Source organism: Oxyura jamaicensis, chromosome 3 (genome assembly GCF_011077185.1).
Source record: "Oxyura jamaicensis isolate SHBP4307 breed ruddy duck chromosome 3, BPBGC_Ojam_1.0, whole genome shotgun sequence".
NCBI lineage: Eukaryota > Metazoa > Chordata > Aves > Anseriformes > Anatidae > Oxyura > Oxyura jamaicensis.
The window spans coordinates 63,583,055-63,590,488 of NC_048895.1; positions in this window are offsets into that span (position 1 = coordinate 63,583,055).

Genomic DNA, 7,434 nt, shown 5'->3' on the forward strand with positions numbered 1-7,434 from the left:
ATCAAAGTAGTCTTTGGGAAGCTACCTCTTTTTTGTCTGCTTTTCTTGCAGTGAAGAACCTGTCTCAAATGTCTGTAGGACATCAGTTCCAATTCAGGTACATCACAGTTAATCCTTGATTTGAGATCCACATAGACATCTGAGACAAGAGTGCATCTTTTATTTCTCTCTTAATCTGTGTCAGTTTGCTAAGAGCCCTCCTGACATTTTCTGTACTGCCTTCTTCTACCTGTATATCTATTGATCCCTATTCTCTTGTATCTAATGATCTCTATTGAAGGGGTCATTTTGAGAATAAGATTTTTTCCCAAGCTTTTACGTATGTGACAGGCTGTTGGACACAGAGGTACATCTCTGGGTGTTTCAGTTGTACTGATCTTTCTCAGGCAATCTTTTGTAAAAATTGATAAGCAATTATGATGGGAAGCGTCATGAATAAGAAAAACTGGAGGAAGCTGAGAAAGGAGTATGTGGACAAGGACTGGCTTATGGTCTTATTTAGTACCTCCAAAACACATAGTCACCATGGAAATATTTTCTGAACTATATAAAATAACATAGGGACATTTTGAATACATGCCACCAGTGTTTGCTCAGCAGATGACCCTGCGTCACCGTGACCATGTCAACTCAGAGCCTGTAATAGGGGATACTGGAAAGAAACTGTCAAGGAGGACTGTGCCGCTTAGAGATAGGTTAGGCTTTTTCCCTGTAAAAAGGAGATTACCTTGAACAACCTTTCTGAAGCTCTGGATTGATACTTGATACTCTACAAAACAGGGTAGTGACTTTTCTGTGACTGATTTCTGGGACTGAACATCCGGAATGACTTCTTGCAGCAAAGCTCCCCCCAGTGACTCAGAGTGCTGGCTAGTGCAATACTGGGCTCATGGCAAGGAAAATACCACTCCCTTTTTTTGACTGAGTCCTTTTAGGCTCCCCTTAGTGCATCTCCTGGCAATGATTAGGAACATCTACTTATTTTTTTAAAGGCTACTCCCCCTCCCATAGACTCCAGTCTTGTGAAGTCCTTAGGAAACATACCAAGATCTGAAAAGCTATTGTTTGGTATTTCAAATCCTGGTCCCTTTATGTCCAGCTGGTGGGAAAAGAGGAGAGAGAGACAGAAAGAAAATAGAAAGGCAGCAGCAGGGAATGGGGGAAGGGTTGGAAGTTTAGCGCAAAATGGCTTAAACATATCCAAAGGACATAGAAAAGTGGGACAAAAGTATGTCAAGGTACACTTCATCCTGGTCCTGCTGGTTGTTTCTCAAGGGGCTTTGTGCAGGCAAGGGAAGGTTTTCTCATATGAAATAGCCTGCAGGGAGGAGTAAACAAGGCAAAGAAAAAAAAAATCAGACCAAATAACAGCAAGAATGAGAAAGAAAAAATATTTAAGAAGTATTTGGAATATAAAGGCGGGAGAAAAAAAAAAAAAAAAAAAAAAAAAAACAAAAAGCAAGTATTCTGTAAATGGCTTCCTGCCAAGGACAGATGATTTTATCTCTCTGTGTCACGGTTCTTCCCACTGCAGAATGGAGCCATAGATGCTCTTCCAATTTTTCAGAAATATTTGAAGTCTAGGAGTTGTTTGGATAGCTATTAGCAGTGGATAATGTAAGCAAGAGAGAAGCTTGCTACAAAGATGGAGTCATCTTGGGAATATCAAGACAAAGGCAACTTTATAATAGCCACCAAGATATGATAGTGCTACTGAGACTTTGTGGGAGAAAACAATGAAGACAAAAATAAAAATAAAAATAAAAAAATAAAAATGAGTATTAAAAAGAATCAGCAACATTAGTGTGCAAGGAGTTCACCTGATGTTTTGTAACTTCAGTGTTTCCTCCCACTACAGTTAAAGAAAGTTTTTACTTTAAAGTTTAAGGCAGTCTTTTCTTTTGGTGTGAGGCTACCTCTCCCATTCTCATCTCCAAGCAGTAGGTCATCAGACTTGCTTATTGTCTGTGATGGAAAAATCTTAAGAATGAAGTCTTATCTTTGGCTGGCTGGGCCAAACACACAGCATATTTGCACAGTCTGCTATCCTGTGGCAAGTGCAGTTAAGGTCTGTCTGATAATCTGATGCTGTACTTCTGATAGACATGTGTAAATGTACAGGCGACATGGAAATGTTTGTATGGAATTGTTTGGTACATTTTTGGGTCCCTTCCTTGGCTGAAATGAGCTTGTGAAATGGCTTCCACTAGTAACAGCTGAAAAGTATAATAATCTTCTTCATCTTTGACATCACTGAAAAACACATGGCTATTCTCTGTTGCAAAATCCTGATGGTCTTTGTCAGTTGTTTGGAGCTTTGGCTACGGATGCATCTTCCTTACCCATCCCTGCAATATCTTATTTCATCTCTATATCATGCATAATTATATTATGCAAGCTGTTGGACGATATTTTATTTTTGTTCAGCGCCACTATGCCTTAAACTTCAATTGAGTCATGGCAAAGTTTGGGACATGCTTGGAAAAACAATGTCAGAAGAAGTCTGGATGGGTTTCAGGTCTCTCATATTTCAAATGATATCTGGCCACATTGCAGACAACAAATTGTGACCAAAATATTATCTTGTCGGAGCTTAGAAATTTAAGGAAGATACATAGATAAAAAGAAGTACAAAAACATACGATTATAGTTGTGTGTGTAAATGAGCAGTAAGCCAATTAAATACCTATTTCATTGGCAGGAGTGCAGGTGTGTTTCTCTGTCTCACAGCGACATGTGTGCAGAACATTCAGCCATAATTAAGGGTGGAATCTCTTCTGAATTCCACTCTTCTGGCTGCACAGGGAGATCTGCTGGTACTGTTTTTAATGAGGATAGCCCCACAGAGTTTCTGTCTTCAAACTTCTGGGATTGAGAAACAAAAATGTGAGAGCTGTGAATACTGAGGAAGCTAATGTTTTTCTTATTCCACTGATTTAGAAAACATGTGTGGACTACTTGTCTTCTGGAGCTATCCTATGGAACTATCTATGTTTTGAATTAGGATCTTGGTGACAAAGGCTCCTGGTGATCTACAGACAGTGATCCCTATCTGCCTGGATTCAGGATGCACTTGTTGGTTTAACACAGATTTTTGCATATCACTCACGGTGAGAGATACCCAAGTGTCTTCCAGTGGTGCCGTAAGTGTGGCTATACAACTGCAACATGTAATTCAACCTTCCCCCCTTCTTCTTTTTCAGTGCTCCATCTTAGCAGGGCTAAATGCAGGATGGCACACATTTCTGATGGGTAAAGGCAGGAATTAAGTTTTCTTTTTCTGTTTTAAGGAGTTGCTGGAAGTTGCAGTGATTCTTCTTTCTACAGGCTCCCATCATAGCTGCTTGGTGCTTTTAAATATCACTGCTGCCATGATGGAGAAATTGGGCCATGCTCCATGAAGGGCTCATGGAGGGCTGAGCAAACCGGACTGCTTCTATGAACACTGAGTTCCCACCACAGAGATACAGGTTTTAGTTCTGGCTTTATGATCTTCTTGATCACTGTAACGCTATGGCTCAGAAGAAGCCGAGAATGAGAAGATTGCCACAGTGCACAGCAGAAGATAACGATTACAGGTTTTACTGGGACTTCAGCCCTTTTCTTTAGATTACAGTGTTAGGGGTTGCAGTAGTGTTCCTCTCAGTAACCTACCTGTCATGCCATGGCCAGAAGCTTTATCTATTGATAACAGGTTAAAGTGCTATTGTGTAGAGCTTCATTTGCAAAAGTCATTTACCTGCAGTTACCCTGGAGAAATTCAGGATTTAGTTTGTCATAGTACCACTTGCTCTTTGGGGGTTCAGCAGAAGTGTATTCTTGTAGCAAAAGCCTTTCCAAGTCTTTCAAGACTTTCTGCTCAAGGTAGCTGCAGAAGTCCCCATTTCTGGGGCCTCTGCTGCAAGGGACTGAGTGCTGGTGTGGGTGACGGGAGGGTGGCCCTGCAGTGGGAGGTGGCACACAGGGCAGAACCCCCCCCCCCCCTCCCTCCAAAGGCTGGGACGATGATTAAGGATGTGATGCTGCCACAGTAGGCTGAGCAAGAGTGGGAAGGATATCAGTCTTGAACCTGTTCTGGTATTTATCATAAAAACCAAACCAACCAACCACCACCACCACCAAAAAACACATAGATTCTAACTTCTAAAAGTGGAAAGGGACACCGAGGATGGGCAGCCCCTGACTGGTGGTAGGGCATTTTGGGGATGCTCAGGCAGCCCTTTCCCTTCACAGGCCGGTCACTGTAGTGCATTTCCAGGACAGCTTCCCAGGGCTTGTCAGGCACTGGCAACTCCAGCCTCAGGGCAGCCTTTTGTCCTTCTGGAGGAGGGAAACTTCACAAATTATCTAAAGACTAGAATTGGAAAGAGATGGCATTTTGGAAAATACACTTATTCTTTTTTTTTTCCTCTCCCTTTCTGCCTTCCCACTCATCTCAGAGGGGACTGATTTCTGGTGCCTGCATGGGCTGAGAGTGCTTGCCACACCACAGTAAACTTTGTCTCTGCTAAATCAGCCCTAGAGGCTTAAAATACACTTCTAAAGACCCTTTTGTCTGACTGGTGCAATGTTGTGTATCTCTGATGCTGGTCACATTATGTCAGTTTTACTTGTCATTTTTCAGCTACCTTTACAGCATTGTATTTCTGAAGGCTTCTGCCAAAGATCCTCTTGAGCTACTGCCTCTCTGTGAGGACTGAGCAACAGCTGGAAAAACACATATAAAAACTTTTATTAATCTCTGTTTAAACCCATGTGTTACTGCAGTACTTTCAGGAATGGGTGTTATTAGTGAATTCTGAAGATCTAATCATTTTAGAATTGCAGATTTCACCAGAGGTTTGGATGGGCAGGAAACAAAGCAAGACACAAATGTGCATCACCTTTATAAGCACTGGATTTCTCTATAAAAGCACAAGAGAGGATGTTGGGAGGGTTTGTCAGGAAAGTAAAACTACACTGCTTCCCAGAGATGACAAGGTGCAAAAGTATAGCTTCTCTTAAATTATGAATAAGATATATACAAAATTATACATACAGGCATACATATTTTTTTTAGATTGTCCACATTCTGGGAAATAAAATAAAAGAAAGCTCAGTTTCTGCTATGAAAAACTCACCGCTAATGGAAAAAATTATCCTTCCCATTCTTCAGCATATAATGAGATGCAACTATGCTTCTCCACCACCTTTAAGTTCACAAAAACTTCTTTGTTTCTCTAATCACGTGGGAAAACTCTGCTGGCTGTGTACCTAACAACTGCAGAAGTTAGTGCTGTATTTCACTGCCCCCTCCCCTGTTCATTCTTGTATCCATTGCAATTATCTGTGCTTTGAAGTTCAATGTGTCACACATTTAAAATGAATGCTGGAGGTATAGCCATAGGTCGGCGTGTGCCGTTCATGGCTTTAATTGTAATCTATGCCCTGTTTTCTCCAGGGAATGTTTGACCTGACACTACACTGAATTTATGAGAGTGAAATCCCTTCACAAAGGCAAGTGCTGAAAATTTATTACATCTGTTTCACCTTGTGGGAAAATTACTTGGTTTACAGAAAAACTAAAAAAACTAAAAGCATGGAATGAAACCGCACAGCATCCCAGAAGCAGGTCACTTCTTCTGGACTCAGAGTTTTCTTCTTTGCAAACTGCAGAGCAGCATGAGTGGCTAAAGTATAGCCCTATGACTGAAAATACAAGAAACTGGAAAGCAGATTCAAAACAAATGAAAAGATAGTTTAAGTCCAAACTTAGTGCTGGAAATAAGAGCATCAAGCATAGTCAGACAGTGATTTAATCTATCAGTGTAATTTTAATATGGCCAGGACCTTGTAAGTTATCATTTTATTTACCTCCCCTGGGAAAGCCCCAAGAATCTTATATAACACAGTACTTCAGCATATATTGTATTTCGATATCTCTGTAAAACTATTAATTTCTGTTTCCTCCTCACTATTACTTAGGCAAACCCTAACCTAAAGGTAGAGAGATGCTCATGCTTTCTGCCCAATATGAGAGCTATGAAGAGAAGGAAAGCTTGAGTTCTCTGCAGACTGTGCACTATAAGCCCTGGTTTCCTGGTCTATCACACCTTGTCTGTGAGCAAGTCCTATGTCCAGCACAACACTCTTGAGATGCTGGTTAAAAACAAATTGAAGTTCCATATTTTGTTGTCATTGCTGTTACTGATTTGGTTTTGCTTTCACATTTGTTACTGAGAGAGCTGGAAAAGGAACGTATGGGAGGGTGGAGCTAGAAACCCTTGCTTAACCAAAGAGCATCTGATCAGCTGCATTTTGCCTTTCTGGAAGACAGGCAGAGTCAGTGAGGATGACAACATTTGCTTCAATAAATGGCAGCATGGTCCCTCCATCTGAGGTAACTGATCCATTGTTCTCAATGCACTTGTATGTCTGAGCCGCATGTGGACCAGCATCCCATCACAAAACATGTTGCTTTCTCTCATAAGCTGAATTGTCTTCTGCTGCATATCAGCCACCTGACATGTCTAAGACATGTCATCTTCTTTAGCTGTTACTATTTGTGTTAATGCTATATGTGTGTTAGCCAGCATATTCTCCTGCTTTTAATTCTTTACTCAGCATCTCTTCTAAAGATAAAGACTAAGGGATCATCCACTTTGTGGGAATGGAAACTCCCAAGCTGGGTCTGCAGAGCCAGTGCCAGGTCTGAAGCATCTTAGTTACAGAGACCCAGAGTGCAGACCCATGGCCATATGGTCATTCAGTACCCATAAGACATATCTGAAAATAATTATTTTCACAATTCCAGTAATCATGTAATTGTATACATTACTGCTTCCAAACACATTCAGAGGAGACTGCATGGGACTGCCTTACTGTTTTGAGGGCACACCATGCTGGGTGGACTCTTGTGCTGGGTGTTGTGTGCTGTGCTCTGCTGCAGAGCTGAGAAACGCCCCTCAGTCATCACAGTGAGGGTTGTGGCACAGGGACACAAAAGCACAGAAATCAAAGTCAGGCAGCCTGGGAAAATGTCAATTACAGTAATTGTACTGAAAATGCATCAGGGATCAGGGAACCAGCTGATCTCAAACAGGCGAGGATCTGACCCTAAATTTATTTTGGCAATACATTATGCTAAAAGGGATGAGCAGCAGTGTGACAGTATGATAAAACATAGGTATTTGTAGGTACATATTATGATTCAACCACATCTGTTTGTAGGTAATTTTACACTTGGCTTTGAAACACTTGTACTCTTACCCATTTTTATTGTGTGTGGGATACTTAAGTAAAGACATCTGCTTGCAATGTAGGTGTACAGGACTCCTATGCAGAGGCTGCTAAAGTCCAAAAAACCCCCTGCCTTCCCCAGGAATCTGCATTCCCACCAGCAGCATTCCCCGGATGCCTGCAGTTCTGCCCAGCCCCTGGGCATGGCCAGCTGTG